The sequence below is a fragment of the Lagenorhynchus albirostris genome, chromosome 9, assembly GCF_949774975.1.
Source record: "Lagenorhynchus albirostris chromosome 9, mLagAlb1.1, whole genome shotgun sequence".
In the NCBI taxonomy this organism is placed as follows: Eukaryota; Metazoa; Chordata; class Mammalia; order Artiodactyla; family Delphinidae; genus Lagenorhynchus; species Lagenorhynchus albirostris.
This window is the reverse complement of record NC_083103.1, coordinates 41,434,166-41,455,732: the sequence shown is the minus strand read 5'-3', so window position 1 is coordinate 41,455,732 and position 21,567 is coordinate 41,434,166. Positions and strand designations below refer to the sequence as shown.

The 21,567-nt window shown below is 44.0% G+C and overlaps 1 protein-coding gene across 1 annotated transcript in view; it reads left to right on the top strand.

The window, feature by feature from the left end:
* The window catches only part of SPON1 (spondin 1), a 275,645-nt gene that overhangs the window by 198,359 nt on the left and 55,719 nt on the right, over positions 1-21,567 (top strand). The gene's annotated exons all lie outside the window — the stretch shown is intronic.

The following is a 21,567-nucleotide window of genomic DNA, read 5'->3' as shown; positions in this document are numbered from 1 at the left end:
GACCCTCCATCAGCCCACGCTACCCTACCCCCATTCACACCTAGCTCTCATACGTGAGGAAGGCAGTCCTTGAAGGGTCACATGAATCTCTTCTGCAGTTCTCTTAGCCCTGAGGCATTTCCACTTTGACATAAGAGTCATGCCAATGCAAAGCACACACTTTTGCTGAATTATTCCCATCAAGCAAACAAAGTATCGCACACTCCCTTTATCACAGGGTCTACCTGGAAACCACACCCCCAGCCCCATCACCAATCATTTTCTCTTAAATATGGTAGCCATTACTCCTTACTGTTGGCTGCAGAGTTTAGCTGTCAGTTTTGCCCGTGGCATACCACCCTTTACCATCTAACATCTAAATGAACAGTTTACCTCCCTTTACTATCAGCCCTGACTGTTGGGCAACCCCTGTGTCCCACCCCTTCCTCTTAAAGACTCTTCCTCAGCCAGACTTGGCTGATCTCGTAATTCACCTGTGGAATCTTGCAACCATTTTCCGGAAGGAATAATGGGAACAGACCAGGGGCTTGGTTCCAAGTTCATCTCTGGGTTTGAATCTCGCATTCTGCTGCTTTTGATTTAACCCTCTGTAAGTGCTTAGAGCTTTGGTTTTCATGAATCCCATTCATTCTTCCTTGGGTGATATTTCTTTGGGGATGGTGTCATGGCAGTCATGCTGATGGATACTGCCTTCCTGGAACAATGTCTGTGGAAGTGTGTGTGTGTGTTTCAGTGGTGGGCCCTGTAAACAGCATGTTCTGTACAGACTCATCTGTAAGGAGATGTGTTTTGTGACCTGCCCGTCACAGACACCAGGATGCTGACCAATCAGTGAGGGATTTGACAGTCATGATCCACAACTGGAGGGATTCCTTACAGCACAGAGGGTAACAACAGAAGGTATTGGTGAAACCTGAAACTATAAGGCAGAATGAATTCTATACAGTTTACCCAGGAGATTAAAATGTGTACAGAGCTACTGCAAACAGCATACAGAAATCACTACAAGGAGAAGTTGGATTAAATATCAGTCCCTCCAAAACAGGGCACTGGGCAAGCCCTTGGCCTAGGCCAGCCAGATAGAGCTGTCCTGGGCCTCCCCGATCCACCTCTGTCTTTGTGGTGGTTCTGTGGTTTCTGCTGATCAACATCTGGACCCAGGCTAATGAGTACCCTTTCTCATCTGAACCACTTCCTTAGTTCAGAGCTGAGGTTCACATTGCAGAGCGTTCTTATTCTTTATGTCAGTCCAATGGATCTGACATGACAGGCAAAAGACTAGGGGGTTTTCAATGCCAGATTTTGCATTTGATCTTATAGTCAACAAAGATTATTGAGCTGGGGAATAAATCCTAATAAGAATATGCACCTCCCCAGGTTGTATGAGGATCACGTGAAATAATACATGCAAAATGAGTTTGAAGAGCATCTTATTTCTCTCTGGTTGTTATTATTATTTCTTTCTGCAAGGAGCTCTCCCCTGCTTAGTGATTCCTGGCTTGTTCTTTGGACTCCCCTTCAGAAAGGCAAGCCAGACACATGTGACAAGTTAAACAGGCATAGAAGATATTTTTATCTGTTTAAGCCAACAACAGTAAACGCATCACAAGACAGTATGTGATTAATTGCCAAGTGAATTGTGAAAAGAATAATTGCCGGAAGAATATGAAGGACGGAGGGTTTGGCTCTAGTTGGTCGGGGAGGGGGAGAATGAGGCTTTGGAGAGCCTGTAGAGAATAATAGAGATTTGTTCTGGGTCTTGTAGGACAGATGGGATTTGGGCTGGTGAGTCAGGGGGTTGGGGGGTGGGGAGGCATTCCAGGGAAGATATGTTATATAGAGCAGAGTGGACAGTTAGGCAATGGGCTATTCAGGGAAAGTTGGAGGTGGGGGACAGTGGGAAGAGCAGAGCATGGATGTAGTGGGAAATTGTGAGTGATGTTTGCTCTGACTCTGTGCCTTTAAATGAGGCCGACACACTTATGCCACAATCTCTAACCACCTGAAAGATGAGCTCCAATCCTGGCCGTGTCGTTTGCCCACCACCCCCTCCTGCTTGCTCCTTACCCACCCTTTGCCATCCCAGCTCAGCTAGATGCCTAAGCTTGCCTCCGTTTCCGTTTACACCCCTACTCAGACCCTGAGAACTTGATTCTAATGTTTGACCTCAGAGGTTCACTTCTCAACTCCGGCTCAAACCTACAGAATCAAAGCTAACACGTACGTAGGCCTTTGTGAGGGTATCGGTGCTTGAGATGAGAAGGTCCGACGTGGCATCACCCATAAATGGTAGCGTCAGGATTTGAACCCCAAGCTGCCTGACCCCATAGCATGATTCCCAACCACTAGGTAGATGATACAGCCTCTTATTGCCTAACCCACCCCATTGGTTCTTTCCTCTTTGGTCATCCTTGGATAGGGTGGCTTACTCCAGTCAACCCTTAGAAACCTAGACCCTGCCACACGCTGCCATCCTGCCACAAACCCTGGGTGCCAGGGTTGTGACACAGGGATCGTTGGTGGAGCGGTCGGGTTAGAGTCCTAGAAGACTTCAACACCCACATGTATTGTATTTGATCCTATTGATAAAGGGAGCCAATGAGGGTTTCAAGATGCTTATAATCATGAAGAACAATATGCTCAAACCCATGTTTTCAGAAGGTGAATTCTGGTACCCAGTTCAGGACAGTCCTGCCTGTTCCATCTTGGACTGTGGAGAGGTTACAGGTAGAGGGTACAATTTGAAGCCTGTTTTGTGGTTCAAGGCAAGGCAACAAGGGTCTGAATGAAGGTAATGATGATGGGAATAGACAGAATATGATAATAAAGAATGAATTCATTTCATTGTGAAATAAAATGTGTTTCCTCTGAAATAAACGTTCCCAACAACAGTGTTGTATTATGTGGAAGGAATCACCTTATGGCCTCATAGATCTTTGGGGCTCAGAATACATCTCAGGTATATCATCCTTCCTTGGACTGTGTTCTCGAAACCAGCGGAGGCTGCATGCTGTGGCGGGAAGCTTCGGGCCCCGAGCTTCTGGGCACTGCCCAGAAGTCAGACGGGCCTGTGTTCAGGTAGTGGCTCCACCACCCAAGTAACCACGTGGCCTTGGGACAGTATTTAATCTCTCTGAACCTGTCTCATCTGCCAAACAGGGATAATAATGTGTGCCTCAGAGGGTTGCTGTGGGGATTAAAGAAGGCAGTGGATAGAAAGGCTATGATTAGCACAGAATAAATGTCGGGTTTTGTACTTATCATTTCTTATCCAAACATCTCATTAAAGGCCCTGCATAATCACCCATAAAATCTGGTTTGAAATAAGAGTGATTGGGTTCAGCCGACCCTTTGGAAAGCAATTTGGCTTCCCAGATGGATTCCACTGTGTATTAAGACACAGAAAAATGTTCAGATCCTTTGACCCAGTTGTTCCACTTCTCAGAATCTATTCTTAGGAAATTGTCCTTGATACGGGAAAAGCATACTACACAGAGGTTCACCGCACAGGTAGCTACAACAGTGAAAAATGAGAAGCAAAGGGAACATCCAGAAGCGGATGACTGAGGAGTTCTTTTGCAGTCAGCTCATGCTCTCAAAATGCTTTACATCAGTATTAAATCCAGAGCTCAGAACGTTTTAAAATGAGTCAAGTACATCAAGGAGCAAGCATATTCTTTTCTTCATCTCATTAACCAAGTCCTCTCCTCTGCAGGGCTCCCCTGTGGCCCACAGACCAGCAATTCTATCGCCTCTTCTCCTACAGTCTGCCATCTGGGCACACCGGGGCTTCATGCCAGAACCCACCACTCAGCCTTCAGCTCCTCACCCAGCTGCCCCAGCCCCTTAGCTCTTACCCTCACAGATACAGAAGTTCTCTCCGCGACTGACTGGTGTCCTTGGGCTCGGCTCTCTTAGCATCTCCCACGGCTGCCTTGCAAATGCATCGTCCTCCGCCTGCCCCCCACCCCCTCCCTGGCAACCCCGCCTCACATCCCTGCTGTGGTCCCACTTCCAACTTCTTTTCCATTATTTCCAACACAGTTTGTTGTGTCCTTCTAAGCTAGAGAAAGTCTTTTCTCGAGTGTCCAAAATTTGTTCATCCAAATAAACTTAACGAAGGGGAGAAAAACATGGACTTAGATGTTAAAGTTATTTAGAAGCCCATGTACACTTGAATCTGAGTCTTGGAGCCTTGAATGCTTTGTGAAGTCCCTCAAGAGAGGACTGAAATTTTATTAAACCACATCATTTCAAAGCTGGCATCCATGAAGTTAGAAACACAGACATTTCTCTGGTTAAAAAGAAAAAAAGCTCAGTAAAATCTCTTGTTCTGCCTTTATCTTGTAAGCTGGAACTTCTTTTGATAATGACTAGGAGGGAGAGCATTTAGTTCCTCTCGAGTTTGTATAATTATGTGCATTTTGCAATTTCTTAGCTTTTTGGCAGACACCAGGGAGCATTTGACTTCAGTGTTTCAACTCTAAGGACAATTTCGCAGCTGGGCTTTTCTTGATAGCTCCCACATCTGGACCCTGAGTGGCCCCGGTCCACCATATGGTGAGACCCTCTGTGAACCTCCACAGCAGAGCACAGAACAAGCTGTACCCAGCCCTGTCCTTCCCTCACTCCCAACAGCCTCGGGGGCAGGCCTCTCACCATTGCGACACGAGTTAACGGGCATTTTTTTAAGTAAATAGGGTAATAACCTCTTTTTAATGTTGTTTTTCTGGTTGAACAATAATCAGTCAATATTTCAACTCAATATTTACTGAGCACCTACTGTGTTGGAGTCCCGTACTGAGCACTAGAGATAGGAAGATAGCTCGCGTTAGTCCATTCTGGCATCTTTCTCCCTCACTCCCTCCTCCCGTCTTTCCTTTCTGAGGCATTGTTTAATGAATGCCGAAAAACGAAAAGGAAAAAAACACAGTCCCGGGGCTTCCATGGTGGCGCAGTGGTTGAGAGTCCGCCTGCTGATGCAGGGGACGCGGGTTTCTGCCCCCGTCTGGGAAGATCCCACATGCCGCGGAGCGGCTGGGCCCGTGAGCCATGGCCGCTGAGCCTGCGCGTCCAGAGCCTGTGCTCCGCAACGGGAGAGGCCACAACAGTGAGAGGCCCGCGTACTGCAAAAAAAAAAAAAAAACAGTCCCATCACTTCGTATGTAAAGGAAAAAAATGAACGTTTCTCCTTTCCCATCCCACCTTCTAAACCCCAGAGGTGGTAAGGAGCCTTAACAGATTGGTGTTTGTCCTTCCCAACTTTTCCTTCAGTGCATTCAAATGAAGCTATCTGTCTGTCCATCTGTATACCCAGACGTTTCTAAGAGAAACAGAATGATGCTATACTTATTAGTCCTCACAATTTTCTTATTTTACTTAATAAATTATTATTGAGTAAACCTACTTCATTATTTTTAATGGTTGATTAGTATTCCATTCAATGGAAGGTCCATAATTTATTCAAACATTCCCCTACTGGTAGACATTTAGGTTGTTTTCAATTTTTGTGCTATTGTTGTTATAAACAATTATGTAGTAAACATCTACAGATATATGGAATATATATATATATATATGCTTACATAGCTGTGTTATTATTTATTTATAATGGATTCCCAGAAGTGGCATTAGTGAGTCAAAGAGTGTGTATCCTCTTCAACTGTAATAGATATCACCAAATAGCTTCCCAAAAGATGACATTCATTCCCACACCAACCAGCCATGTGTCACGATGCCTTTCTCCCTTCTTCCTCACCAGTGCTAGAGGTTCCCATCTTTTTTATTTTTGCCAGTCTTGTAGACAAAGCTATTACTGTTTTATTTCACATTCCCCTGATTCATCAAAATGTTGAGTATCTCACATTTGTATATGTTTCTTGTCCATTAGCACTTATTTTTAAATTACTTCTCCACGGGCTTTGGTGGTGTTGGCACTATTAATTCTGTCTCACTGCAGGCCAACTAGGCAGCCAGCACCACACTAGACACCTGACGTGCATTGTTGTGTTTAATCCAATAACCCTGGTATGAGGTAGGTGCTATTACCATCTCCATATGACTGACAAGAAACACCTGAGGCTCAGGGTAGGTAAGCAACTTACTTGTCCAACATCAGAATCCAAGCCGTGTAGCTGGGATTTGAATGCAGGTCCACTGGCTCCAAAGTTTGTATTCTTCCCACTATCCTAGGCCACTTCTCACAAGTCTGTCCTCCTCTGTGCTCTCCCAGGCTTCGAGTCTTAGCTTTCTTCGTTAGCTGATTTTGTTCATCTCCCATCTGATGGCAGTAGCCATGGACTAGGAATCCAACTCTGCACCAACTGGCCCCTGAAGCAACAGAACTTGGACAAAATAAGAACCTGTCTCTACCTTGGAAGAGCTCACAGATTAAGTTTATAGACGGTGCATTGACAGTTTCATTTCCTCCTGAATTCACAACCTTGTACCTGAGCTTTCTGCCTCTTCCCCAGACCTTCCCACTCCCACCTTCCCTGAAGTAGGACTCCTGTAACATAGAGGAATTGCTTTCTTCCCGCCCCAGACGCTTAAAACAGTCGGGCACATTTTGTTCTTCATGAACATTCAGCACAGGGCACACATTGTGAAATAATAAATGGAAGGGAAGAAACAGCAAGGGCTGAGTGAATTTTGGGCTCCAGGAATTTTCTTCCAGAGTAAGTTAGCATCCATTTCAGTCTTGCAAATAGTCCTGAGCCAAGAGATTCCAAATCAAAGCAAAAATCTATCAACAGAATTCTGATTTAAAACTTAAGAAAACAGCCTTTACATATTTTTAGGATACATCTGTGACTCGCAACAGCTGGAAGTTTACTTTTCTGCCAAAATTATGCCGATTACGAATGCCATAATGGTCGGACAAGAGGCAGTCAGGATGCAAGCCATCCTGTATTTTTCGTATATTCAGATTTCAAGTAACCTTCCCTCGCGTACATTAAACACCGACCCCTCTAAACTGCCTTTTGAACACCAAATGCCAGCCAGCCATCCACACAGTTCATACAGCAGTGTTTGTATCGTTATTTGAGGATTTTATTGTATTTTGCCCTTATTGGCTTAATAAAAAGAGTGGGAAACTAAAAGAACAAAAATAATAAGAAGCAAGGGTCTTATAAGCTCACATTATACTGCTACTTGAAAAAATAGAAGAAATTATGGGGCGTGCTGAAAACAGAGTGACATGAATCTCGGAGGTCATTGGGCTTAAGCCAGTTAACCATGTGTTCAGTTGTGAAGAAGAACAGCAGAGTTAAAGAACATGTCTTGAAAAGGTTGGTAGCAAACTGTGGATAAAAGACAAGGTATCATTGGGAGATTACACATTTCTTTTAGCTGATTAAAAATAGGAGGCTAAAAATAGGCTTTAAAAATAGCCTTCTCCTACTTGGGACCCTGCTAGGTAGCAGTGTGGATAAAATGTTGGTAACAAATTGAGGGTAGAATACAATGTGTCATTAGGGAGTTGAATTATTATTATTTCTTGGGGGGTTACTGAAAATGGAACCTTCTCTCACCTAGGACTCTGCTAGGGCAGGGTCTCTCTTATTCGCTATCCTGTCCCAGTGCCTTCCTTGCCCATAATAGATACGATCAGTTGCAGGTTCAACATTTTAAGGACCTCACTGTGCACAAGCGTAAGGTATGTTTTCTGGTCCCTAGATATAGAAAGGGAAGCAGGAAAGAAAGGATTCCCAAGGCTGCTCTATTACTGTGCCTTAGGATGGACCAGCAGCTTATAGGGGCACAGAGGACTTGAGCAGAAAGGGTGATAATGAAGTCCTTCTGTTACACTGTTGTCCAGATACTTTCTCGCACTGCACCCCTTCCTCCAGGTCACACAGACAGCTGGCCAAAGCCAGGCAGGTCACAGACCCGGCCAGGACATGTATCTGAAGGGCAAAGGCAGGACTCGGGACAGAGGTGCTTCTCATCAGAGGGTATGGTGTTTGGACAGTGGGTGGGACTGGATGTCGTGCCCAGGAGGAGGGAGATGCAACGTCAAGATCCAGGCCAATTATGCAAGCCAGGGGAGAAAATGAAAATTCATGGTCAAGGTAAAGAATCAGACCAGAGGTGCTAGTGGTTGAAGAGTATTCAAGTGGATGAGTCTTAAGGAATTCTCAAAGTCGACCGAAGGCATCCAAACTGACATTTCCTACCAACTCGTTATGTGCATTTGAAGAAACCGGAGCAGAATACATGGGGCTGCTGAACAGAAGATGGATAAATGACAACATGAGAAACAAAGTCTAAACTCGTGCCCCAGCAGAGGAAGCCTCTGGACTGTTGGCTCCAAAGAATAGTGAAACCAAAAACGACACAGTTGAGGTCAGACATTGGAGAAGTACTTCAGTGGCGCCAGTGCCACAAGCATAGAGGAAAAGCAGTGTCAGCAACATGTGAGGTCAAGAACAATGCAAGAGCGGGGATGGGGGGTGCGGCGGGAGCTGAGATTCCAAGATTAGAGCCAGAAGGGCTGGCAACAAGGCCGAGGAGATGATCAGGATGGCTCTGCAAGGACGGGGCCTGGTTAGAAGGGCCTAACCTCACCCCCATTGCCACACCACCCCAATCTTATAGACATCACACTCTGAACTTCATCAGCGATAGCTTGTGAACATGTGCAAGGCCGAGGAGGCATCGTGGTTAAAATACCTACATGCATGCACGCATACATACATGCATGTTATCCTGCTCCAGGGTTTTTGAGGATGGTAGGCCCTGCTTGTCCCAGAAATGAAAGGGGTGGTGATTAGTTTCACTTTAAGTGACCTTAATGTTTACTTTAAGTGAACTCACATTCAGTGTGTCTTTCCTTCAAAAGGCTGCTCTATGAGATGCTTGGGGAGGAGAGTCCTCTCATTGTTCAGCCTGCCACAGCTCTGCCTTTCCCCAAGCTGGTCTTCCTCAGACAAGCAGAGCTGGGACACTGTCTCCAAAGCATGGGGGTTGCCTAGATGGCCCAAGGGAGAGGCAGGGGATTGGTCAGTGTCCGTATGGGAAGGTGGTAAATAGGGGGAAATGCATGTCCAGAATCGCACTGCTTCTCAGGCAATGTCCTCAAGTAGGAATCTACAAGCTGGGTTATAATTCAAGGTATATGTCCCAAGCTGGGCGCCACCTGAGTTTCCAACCACATCCATGTCCTGCTGGAAAACTGTTATTCTGTCTTCCTGGTGAGGAGATTCTAAAATATCCCATCAGTCTGTCCTCTCCCCTCTGATACCCAGGGAGGCCCACAGAAGGGCAGCCCAGACTGTGAGACCTCGCCCATCACAGGACCTTTGCCGAGGATTCCCACAAAAAGTCTTTTGACAGCAATGGCCATTAGTGGCTTTCCGGCTTTCCTGCTTAGCCGTGTGGCACTTTGGTGGCTGTAAGACTCACAGCAGTGCTTCTAAAAGGCAGCAGTTTACAAAAGGAACCCTGTTGAGCCCCTACTGAAGCTGAGTTACCCAAGGAACATCCTTCTTTAGAAAGTTCCTCAGGCCTGTTGAGACTGCTCAAGGAAGACAAGCCTGCACTTGTAGCCAACCCTGAGGCCCCTCATGCCGGTGCCCAGCACAGATCAATGGTTCCAGCCCTTTGGGTTAAGGATGAACTTCACCTCCCCCAAGTTTTTGTCTCCCCACTCACCCCTCATTGGTGAGGCAGAATACGCCTATTAAATCTTCCCATTGGTATCTAGGATCTAATTTCTAGGGTATTTGGTCACAGCTCTAGATCCCTCCCCATATGGGTCTTGATGAAGCCTACACCTTTGGGCATGTAATTGAGTAATCAGACAGTCTTAAGTATCCTTCAGCTCCTTCAGCGATGAATGCCAACTGAAACTTCATTATGACTCTAACTTGAGTGGCAAAATGTCAGCCACTAAAGTTTAAAGCTTAGGGGCAGCTCAAAGCTTCAGGATAGATTTCGAAGGGGAAAAACCCACAGCCAACTTTCAAGTGGAAGACTGCTAAAAAGCAGTGGGAAAGAAAGAGAATGCAGGCCTATTCCATAAAAATAGGGGCTGCCTTGGCCAGCACAATAAATGTTTGTGTTTACTCACCCACCTAGTTCATTACAAAGCACCAATCGCAAAGATGTTTATTTTGTCTTCTTTCCTCCTCTGGTAAGCTGATTACAAAATAATTAAATTAGCTACCAAATAAATTAGTTGTTAATAAACTGAAAGTAAAGGCATTCTTCTAGAAATTATTTAGGATGAAACATTGGTTCGAATGATAATTCCAGATTGAGAACTATTTTCTTTCTTTTATTAGTGTATGTATTATTTTAGAGGGAAATCCTACGTTTAAAGATACTCCTAAAATAAATATTTATTCTACCTTTAATGAATGACGAAAGAGAGGAAAGCATGTTTGAATCCTTGAAAACACTAGAGGGGGCAGTCTACGTGAAATGCTTACATGATGGCCCTTGTCAGCCAAGGTCACTGAGATATTGCAATGTCTTCAGTGGTGAACAAGAGGGGTGGAAATTAATGATGCTTGCTGTACATGTTATCATTTGACTTAGCTGCTTCACCACATGCCACTACTAAGTAGCTAGAAATACTGCCTTCTTCTAAAGTATGTACTCTGCCCTCTTTAAAATTACAAACATAAAAATTTATATTCAAGTGCTAAATTACACTTCTAATAGATGACGTACAAAGTTCAAAAAATGGCTGTTTCTGATCAATCGGTTTTGCAGAGCCCTTAATGAAGTCACTTCTATTTGATCACAAATAGGTCTGAAGATACCCTGCGATAAAAGTTATTTATGAATTAAAAGAGTGTGGGCTATTAACAGCGAAGACAAAAATGAGTGGAAAAAGCCTGGAGTCAAAGGACAAAAGCTGGAATCATTAAGGATAATACAACAAAAGCCCACAATCAAAAACGCTGATACCATGGATTTCTTTATAATGCAGGTCAAGTCAGTTCTCGTGATTATAATGCCTTATGGTTGAGGGTAAAACGTCACACTTGGGCCTGAAAACGAGAGCACAATTACAAGATCAGAGAACAGTATTGGGCATAAAAATAACTTGCAGGTTTTAGTGGGCTGTGAAGTCAGTCAGAGTCAACGGCAGGCAGAGGCTGAAGAAAGGACAGGGTGAGTGTGGACAGCATTGGCAAATGGTACCCAGAATAAGGGTCCTTAACTGGGGCTCCGTGTGCGGGATTTAGAGGTCACACCCTCTACTGTCAGACATTTATTTCACAATTTTCAATAGTACTGCAACATTGTCATGATCATCCTTCTCCGTGCGTCTCTGCAATCATCCTTGATGAATTCCTGCGTGGAATTTCTGAGTCTAAGGGTATATACATTTTTAGTGCTTTGAATACATTATTACCAAATGGGCATCTAGGAAGATTGTACAATCTCTGTTCTTAAGAAGAGCATTTGAAAGTTTCATTTCCCCACCTAGTCCCATTTGCCTCCTGCTTTTCTCTGGGACTGAATTTTAGAGTATTTAGAATAGAAGGGAACCTGAATTTCATCCCTTTCAGTTTCAGGAGAAAAAAATTAAAAAATGGAAGCCCATTGTGGGGATAGGTGATGTTTTCTCCAAGGTAATTGCAGAGCTTCATGGGTTGGGGGGAGATACTGGTGTCTGTAGCCCCCCTGCCCCCTTCTTGGCCTTGGGCCTGATAGGAACAGGTCCTTGGAAATGTCCACACAGACAAATCTGTAGAAAATGAAAGTAGATTAGCAGTTGCTTAGGGCTGGGGAGGGGAAGGGAGATGGGGAGTGACTGCTAATGCCTGTATGGGGGGTTGGGGGAGGGGAGCGATGGAAATGTTCTCTGTTGATGTGGCGATGGCTGCACAACACCGTGAATACACTAAGGACCATTGAATTGCACACTTTAGATAGGTAAATTGTATAGTATGTAAAATATATCTCAACAGAGCTAGTATTTAAAAAAAAAAAAGAGAAGGCACTCAGTAAACGTTTGTGGTAGGAAGGAAAAGAGGGAGGAAAAGAGCTGAAACATCCCCGTTCCCTGATTTCTAACCAATGGTCGTTCCACTTTCTTCATTTTATGAAAGTAGAGCTTGTCTGTAGTTGATCCCAGCATCCGTTTTGAGTTTTCTCTATTAGGTATTTCCCTGTTCTCAGTATACACTGATCTGCCTCTTCTCAGAACTTATGAGTAAAAAAATTAAAGGGGATCTGAGCTTCATCCTAATCTCACTCAGGATGGTTGCAAATTAGGAACTTGATAAATGTCTGTTTACTGAATTGCTGGTGAACTGTAAGTAAATTGAGTATTAAAAAGGCAAAGACATCGTATCATTTCCTAACATTGATGCCAAATTTTCTGCAGCTGTCAGCTCAGGCTCTGTAAATTAGGTCGGCAGTGACACAGTTTGGCATTTCAGACATGCTGATTTCCCTCCTGACATTTCTCTGCACATGGTAATCCTGGTCCTATTTTGCCTCGATGCCTGAAAGCACAGACTAAATTAAGGGCTCAAGAGTAGTGGCTGTGGGCAGAAGACCTAAACAGACATTTCTCCAAAGAAGATATACAGACTGCCAACAAACACATGAAAGAGTGCTCAACATCATTAATCATTAGAGAAATGCAAATCAAAACTACAATGAGATATCATCTCACACCGGTCAGAATGGCCATCATCAAAAAATCTACAAACAATAAGTGCTGGAGAGGGTGTGGAGGAAAGGGAACACTCTTGCACTGCTGGTGGGAATGTGAATTGGTACAGCCACTATGGAGAACAGTATGGAGGTTCCTTAAAAAACTACAAATGGAACTACCATATGACCCAGCAATCCCACTACTGGGCATATACCCTGAGAAAACCATAATTCAAAAAGAGTCATGTACCGCAATGTTCATTGCAGCTCTATTTACAATAGCCAGGAGGTGGAAACAACCTAAGTGTCCATCATCAGATGAATGGATAAAGAAGATGTGGCACATATATACAATGGAATATTACTCAGCCATAAAAAGAAACGAAATTGAGTTATTTGTAGTGAGGTGGATGGACCTAGAGTCTGTCATACAGAGTGAAGTAAGTCAGAAAGAGAAAGACAAATACCGTATGCTAACACATATATATGGAATCTAAGAAAAGAAAAATGTCATGAAGAACCTAGGGGTAAGACAGGAATAAAGACACAGACCTACTAGAGAATGGACTTGAGGAAATGGGGGAGGGGGGAAGGTAAGCTGTGGCAAAGTGAGAGAGTGTCATGGACATATATACACTACCAAACGTAAGGTAGATAGCTAGTGGGAAGCAGCCGCATAGCACAGAGAGATCAGCTCGGTGCTTTGTGACCACCAGAGGGGTGGGATAGGGAGGGTGGGAGGGAGGGAGACGCAAGAGGGAAGAGATATGGGAACATATGTATACGTATAACTGATTCACTTCGTTATAAAGCAGAAACTAACACACCATTGTAAAGCAATTATACTCCAATAAAGATGTAAAAAAAAAGAGTAGTGACTGCTACATGCAGGGGTGAATCCAGGATCCATGGGGCTTAAAGCTTACTCAGTTTGGCAGGGGGTCCTTTTTAAGAAACAAGAATACAAAATTATGAATAAATATAGGTCCTTGGAAGCTCGTGTAAGGAAGGCTCTGAAAGTAAAGCTTCCTTAGCCTCCTGGTAAGTCTGCCTCTGGCCAGATTAATTTCTCAAGTCCTTTCCATTGCATTTTATTTTGCTTTTGTGTTAAATGTCCATTGTTAGAGCAGTTTAGCATCACAAGCCTCCTAGCCTTCCAATTCTGTTTAAAAATAGAGTTTAAGCAATTGTTTAATTAACTTCCCATGCCGCCCGAAGATAATTATAATGATGACAGGAGCATCCCATCGTGGGTGAAGGTCAGGCTCTAAAATCAGTGCATAATGTAAAAAAATCACACACAGTCGTAATTGTCCTTAAAGTCCCTGAAATCGCCTATTAAGTACAGAATATGTGGTTTTATGTGTATGACCTTGAGTTCTTATGCACACTCAAGTTTGAAAATCACTAAGCTGGGTGGAAGGAAGGAAAGTCCAAATGCAGATGACTGGATTTAAAAACCTCTTGGCTCGAATGCGCTAGAGGGAGGGTCCCACGATGGGGCCCACCCAGACCAGCATAGGAAGCTCCCAAATATGGCTGCCGCCAGTGTCCCCCAGTGTGAGCCTCAGCTGCCCCCTGCCTCTCCAGGAGACCCTCCCAAACCAGCAGATCTTCAGGGATGACCTCCGGCATGAAGCTCGTGATCAGCACTGGTAGTGGAGAGATCTGGTGGCCCCAGTGAACGCTGGCAGAAGGACAAGCTGGAGTATCTGGCGCCACCCCACAAGCTGGCACTGTGCGGTGCAATACTCTCGTGCTGGACGGCAGCAGCCACTGCAGTTCCCAGCCAGCCACGTGATCACAAGCGTCTTTGTCGCCACACGTGGGATCTTCGTTTCGGCACGTGGCCTCTTGGTTGCAGCGTGTGGACTCTTAGTTGCAGCATGCAGACTACTTAGTTGCGGCATGTAGACTCTTAGTTGTGGCATTAATGCGGATCTAGTTTCCTGACCAGGGATTGAACTCGGGCCCCCTGCATTGGGAGCACGGAGTCTTACCTACTGGACCACCGGGGGAGTCTCTTTAATATTCTTAAGAATATTATATATTCTATATATATATATTCTTTTTTAGAGTCTCTCCCATTATAGGTTATTACAAGATATTGAATGTAGTTTCCTGTGCTGTACAGTAGGTCCTTGTTCTTTATTTTATACATAATAGTATGTATATGTTAATCCCAAATTCCTAATTTATCTCTCCCTTCCATCCCCTTTGGTAACCATAAATTTGTTTTCTATGTCTGAAAGTCTTTCTGTTTTGTCAATAAGTTCATTTGTATCATCTATTTTTAGATTCCACATATAACTGATATCCTATGATATTTGTCTTTCTATGTCTGACTTACTTGAGTAATTGCTAGCTTCAGATCAACATGATATCTAGAATTTACTGGTTATGTTTGAAAGAACAGTAAAATCATTTTAATACAGGTCTGTGAATGAGGGTTGCAAGTAGGAGTGATTCCTTTTGGTAATATAGCTAATAAAGCAAGAGCAGAAATTTTACTTCCTGTTCTGATAACTTTAAAAAAAAAAACAAAAAAACTCTTGGCTTTACAACAACTCTCAATTTCTAGCTGCAGCCAAAGGTGGGTGCTCAACTAGGGTGTTTACGCCATCCTATTTTATTTTATTTTATTGAAGTATAGTTGATTTACGTTTCAGGTATACAGCAAATTTATTCAGTTATATATATATACATATATATATATTCTTTTTCAGATTCTTTTTCATTATAGGTTACTACAAGATATAGTTCTCTGTGCTATATAGAAGGTCCTTTTTGTTTAGCAATTTTATATATAGTAGTGTGTATCTGTTAATCCCAAACTCCTAATTTATCCCTCCTCTCCCCTTTCCTCTTTGTTAACCATAAATTTGTTTTCTATGTCTGTGAGTCTATTTCTGTCTTGTAAATAAGTTCATTTGTATCATTTTTTTTAGATTCCACATATAAGTGATATCATATGATATTTGTTTTTCTCTGTCTGGAATACTCCACTTAATATCGTTGCAGGAAGGGGGACCCCTTCCAGGGCCCCAGAGTGGGCTCTTGTCTAATACTCAGAAATGAATTGTCTGAGGAGACATACGTGCTGACAAAGCAAGAGACTTTATTGGGAAGGGGAGCCCGGGTGGAGAGCAGCAGGGTGAGGGAACCAGGAGAACTGCTCTGCCACGTGGCTCGCAGTCTCGGGTTTTATGGTAATGGGGTTAGTTTCCGGGTTGTCTCTGGCCAGTCCTCTTGCTTTGCCCATAGTCTGCCTCACAGTCCATCCTGGTGGCGCATGCATTTCTCAGCCAAGGTGGATTCTAGCAAGAAGGACTCCGGGAGGCTGGTCGTCTCCTCCTTCTTTGGACCCCTCCTGAATTCTCCTGGTTAGTTTTTGGTGGTAGCACCATGTTCCTTATTGGGACCTCCTGTTGTGAGACAACTCAGGCAAGGGGACCTGGCCAGGGCAGGTGGTTTCGGTCAGCAGTTCCCTAACAGTATGATAATCTCTAGGTCCATCCATGTTGCTGCAAATTGCGTTATTTCATTCTTTTATATGGCTGAGTAATATTCCATTGTATAATATTCCATTGTACTCCATCCTATTTTAATACTGAGTCTTTATAAGTTTGATAAATGTTAACAGATTTGTTTAAAAGATGATACATATGGGGCTTCCCTGGTGGCGCAGTGGTTGAGAGTCCGCCTGCTGATGCAGGGGACACGGGTTTGTGCCCCGGTCCAGGAAGATCCCACATGCCGTGGAGCAGCTGGGCCCATGAGCCATGGCCGCTGAGCCTGCGCGTCTGGAGCCTGTGCTCCACAACGGGAGAGGCCACAACAGTGAGAGGCCCGTGTACTGCAAAAAAAAAAAAAAAAAAAAAGATGATACATATGAAAGCTAACAAGCCAGGACCTGGCATGATAGGTGCTTTGTGGATGTCTGCTGGATTGAAATCTAGTCTTGTTTGAGCAGGTCCCCATACACATGGCTCTATGTAAAGATGGTGTCTTCTATGCTAGCATTCCTGGAATGGGCTCCACCACATGCCCATCACTCTCAGGCCGGTGGGCCCTGGGCACAGCATCACAGGGTGAGCATGCTGCAGCTCTAGGATTCTTGGTACCGATGGAGTAACATCAAGCCTCCATTTAAAGACAGTTGTTCTCTAAAGGTACTTTATGTAACTTTGTGTACACGAAGCCTGTTTCGAAATGAAATTGTTTATTTGGTAATTTGTTTGTTACATCTGCTTTTTTTCACTTCTTTTGAAAGCTGAAACTTAGAGGAGAAAAGATGCTCTGTTTTGTTTGTATTTTTAAAACTGTCACAAGCAAGCCAATAAGGTCATTTCCAAAAGGCAACCAGGAATCTAGCTAAAACTGGTCTCAAGACTTCAGTGAACTTTGTTTCTGCTTTCACACTTAATCAAATATCTCACCGGTATCAGTAATAACTGTTCCAACATAAAAACTCATAGCATGATCTACTACTTTCTGGGGGAAAAAAAAGAGTCCCTTTCATATGGATTTACTGCAAACCTAAGTGTCAGCCCAGGGCTGGGCATGTGAGATACAAAAATAAACAGTGCACAGCCTTGACCTAAAGGTCACAATTGTCTGAAAATATTCGGTTCCCTTAGACACTTTAAGAAGATAGACAGGTGCTAGCTTTCAGCATACCTTTTGGGGCGGATAGGATAACTTTGTACAGTTAATTCTGATCTATACAAAAATTCCCTTCATAATAGCACTGCCCCCACCCAGGTGTTCAATCCAGACACCAGCTTTTCACTCCAAACCACTCCTCTCCTTCACGCCTGCAACAGCTGACCACCTTGGGATGGTGGCTCTAAATCCTAAACTATTTCTTCTTCTTTTTTTTTTTTATAGTTTATGTCCCTCTTCTTTTTTTAATTCATTTATTTATCTTTAGCTGCATTGGGTCTTCGTTGCTGTGCGTGAGCTTTCTCTAGTTGCGGCGAGCGGGGGCTACTCTTCGTTGCGTTACGCGGGCTTCTCATTGCAGTGGCTTCTCTTGTTGTGGAGCACAGGCTCTAGGTGCACAGGCTTCAGTACTTGTGGCACGCGGGCTCAGTAGTTTTGGCGCACGGGCTTAGTTGCTTTGCGGCATGTGGGATCTTCCCGGACCAGGGTTTGAACCCGTGTCCCCTGCACTGGCAGGCGGATTCTCAACCACTGCGCCACCAGGGAAGTCCCACTTAAACTGTTTCTTGAATCCATCTCTTCCTCTTCCTCCTCTGCCTCTGCCCTGGTTGGGACCTCATCACCTCCTGCCTGGACTATTGCAACAACCTGCTAGTTTCTCCCCTTCCTCCATCCTCACTTCTTGCCTCCCTTGCCCTGCTCTGCTCCCCTCATAATTCACGTGCCATACTTCTGCTAGAAAGGGCTTTCTAAACACAAGTCTGATTGTGTCACTCTCCTGCTTAAATTCATCGCTGCTTCCCCATTATTCTCAGCAGTGACTGTTCACCTCTTTCTCCTGCTAGTGTGCTTGCTCACATGCCTGCGGGATTTTGAGGTTCATTTACTCAGCTGGGTTCTGCATGATTCCCATCATGTCCGCGGTAAGCTCGCTCCCACACCTTCGATGCTGCCAACCTCACCACTGTGGCGTGTGCAAGCTGTCGGTGGAGAATCTCTGACTTAGAGCATAAAACCTAAGCTCCCTGACCCTGCCTACATGGCCCTCCCTGGTCTGTCCTATCCACATCTCCAGCCTCATTCCCTCTCAGTCATCAACATGTGCCCTGTGCACCAGCCTCCAGGCTGCTTATAGCCTTCTTGAAGAGATCGCGGCCCCATGCCTTTGCATATGCTGCTCTCTTTTCCTTGAATGCTTTCCCCCACCTCTCATTATGCAGTTAGCAACTTCAAGACACAGCTCAAGAACCATCACTTCCAGGAAGTCTTCCGTGCTCCATCCACATCCCTAGTCTCTATCTTATATCTATATATCTATAAAGATATATCGATATATCTATATAGATATATCGATATATCTATATAGATATATAGATAGATATATAGATATATATCTCTGTATATATCTTATATAGATAGTCTCTATCTCTATCTTATATGTTCCTCCCCTAAGTTCCTCCCCGTGTTTATCTCCATTTAATAGAGGACTCAAGTGTATAACTTGTCTTGTGTACTAAAGTATTAGCTCTTTGAGACCTGGGACTTTGAATTATTAATTTTTAAGACGTCAGTGCCTTGCGTAGTGTTTTGCATCTTGGGAATTTGCCAGTATTTGATGTTTGTGGAAAGAAGGGAAGAAGAAAGAAAAGGTGGAAAACTGGAGCTATAATCATTTCCTTTCCATCAAAACTATAGAAAACATTTTTAGCATCCATTTAATAACTTCTGTGAGGTTTTATTGTTGACTTCATACATTTGAAGTCTTTATGTAAAAGAGCTTCTGGCTGATTTTTTTGTTCTCACTTTTGGTGATTTGTCTTAAAGTTATATAAAGGATTCATGGGAACCTGTAGTGCTCCCAGATTCTAAAAGAGAGTCCTCTACAGGATGGCTGGCTGAGAGTGTGGGCTCTGAAATGAAACAGATCTGTGCTTGAATCTCTCTTGGCCACTTATTATCTGTGTGGCTTTGACAAGTTACCTACCTTCTCTGAGCCTCAATTTCCTCATCGATAAAATGGAGCTAATAAAACTACCCATTCCATACCATTAGTTTGAAATTTAAATGAAAAAATACATACAGTTGGTAAATACACATAAGTGTTCAAGAAATGATGATTATTAGAAGGACAAAATCTAATATACCCAATCTTAATTTATGACTTCATTAGTAGATGACTATCAAATAGTGGTTTCTAATAAAGAAGAGACCAGAAAATTCACTGAGAACTTAGAGAGATAATGAGATAATAAAGAAACCATTTTTTCTAACATGTTTAGCTCATTTTCTTATCATTAAGCTACAAGATTATTCCTTCACCTACAAAAAGGGTAAATTCTTCATTGGCTTGACTTGTTTGAAAAGATATCTTAGTTTAAATGGAATAACTTTCCCTTTAATATGATTTTCTAGGAAGATTAGATTCTAATATGGAATAACCCTAAATTGAGAGCTCTGATTGAACAGCGCAAGAATCAAGCATGAGTCAAAGATATCATCCCTTTACAAATGTCAGTCGATGAAAAGACACCCAGTGGTGTGTCAGAGGGCTCTCAGAGCATCATACAACAAGAATGATCATAAATGACTTTAACAGAATGCTTGCTGTGTCAGGCAGCCCAACCTCCCCAAGCCTCATGCTTGCACCAGACGCTGATTTTCCATTCACAGTGAGGGAATTCTCCAGCTAGTGAGCCAAGCACTCCCATCTGCTCTCCAGAGCATCTTTTTCTCAGGATCTGAGGACCTGCACAGCAGCCTCTGTCATCAGCCTGGATCCCAGCAAAGGGAGGAGCTCTCCAAGCCTCCGTCATCCAGACCAGGAAAGCTATTCACCTTTCCAGACTTGGAAAGCTATCTGCTTCGTGTTCTTTCTGCAAAAGTCCCTCTCTCTCTTTCCCCAGTCATCCTCTAGATTTCCTTCTTAGTACGTATTACTCTCTGAAATTACCTTGCACCTTGGTTTATTTTTTTAGTGTCGTGCGGCTTCCATGAGCACAAGGACCTTTCTGTCCTGCTCATTGCACCCATCCCATGCCTAGGATGGTGTGTGGGCCAGAGCGGTGCTCAGTGAATATGTGTTGAATGGAAATAAGGAAGGAGGGTGGGGAAGGGAGGGGGATGACATCCTCTAATGGTGAGGATTCTCACGCTCCCAGAGTCTGGGTGCTTGGTTGCCCAGACTGGGTCACACTCCACCAAGGTCTGTCTCTGGGACTCTGTTTGCCAAGTTTATTCAGCTGCCCCCACCCCGCAACTTCCCCCACGGCCCTCGGCCCTTGACTAATCTATTCTTCTTTTGAGCCAAACTCACTGATTAGTCTTCAGCTTCTTTCACTTTGAATCATGCCAGATCCTGTTCCTCCTGCTTTACCCTTAGGGAAACATCGTCTGGCACCACGATTTCTGCAGGTGGCCAATATCATCGATTATTTGACTCATTCAACTCTCAGAGGGTAATCTTTTCTTTAATGCAAGTTTCAAGGCCATCTCACCGTGGGCTCCGATGTATCACTGATTACACCGGGCAGAGTCAAGCAGAGGTGTGGGCACTGCTGTCTACCGATTCATCTGCACGCTGTGGTGCTGTTAACTCTCTGCTGTGTTTGCGCTAATAGTGTCTGTCTCTAATCAGCCTCGATCTACCCTTCACCGTGCCAAAAAGATAAATGCCAGGCTACAGGAAACAAACTAAAGGCAGCCCCCAAGGCCCAGAAACTCTCCTCATCCACTCTGCCAGGGCCCAAGAACTCCTGATTAGGAGGTTGAGTTCTCCCCTAATTCCTCCTTAGAATGTATTCCAAAATTAAAAGCCAATGGTTATATTTCTCTGCAAAGAAGCAGACAAAGCAAAGTTTTCGTTTGACACAGCGGCAATAGAAACAAGACCATGTTTCTCTTTTATGAAACCTCTGAGAGTAATTCATTGAGAGTTTGACATTTAATATCACCTAATCACCTCTCTAGCAAGACACTTGCTTTGCCTCTGTCAGCCCCCCCCACAGACAGAGCTGCCGACACTTACTGGGTCTTGTGGTTAGGTGGGCTGCTTTTAATACCCAAGGCAGGATTTGGCAAGAAGCAGCAGCACCAGCTGCTTTATTGAAAGACATCGTCATCTTTTATCCTCTGAAAGAGAAGTGTGCAATGTCGATGTCCTTAAGAGATGATTCTCATACATCAAGATGTCCATTCCAAAAAATATCATACCAGACACCCGATCACACACAGTCACCCAGCATGCAGGTGGCCGATGGTGAATTTGAGCTTTTCAAGAAA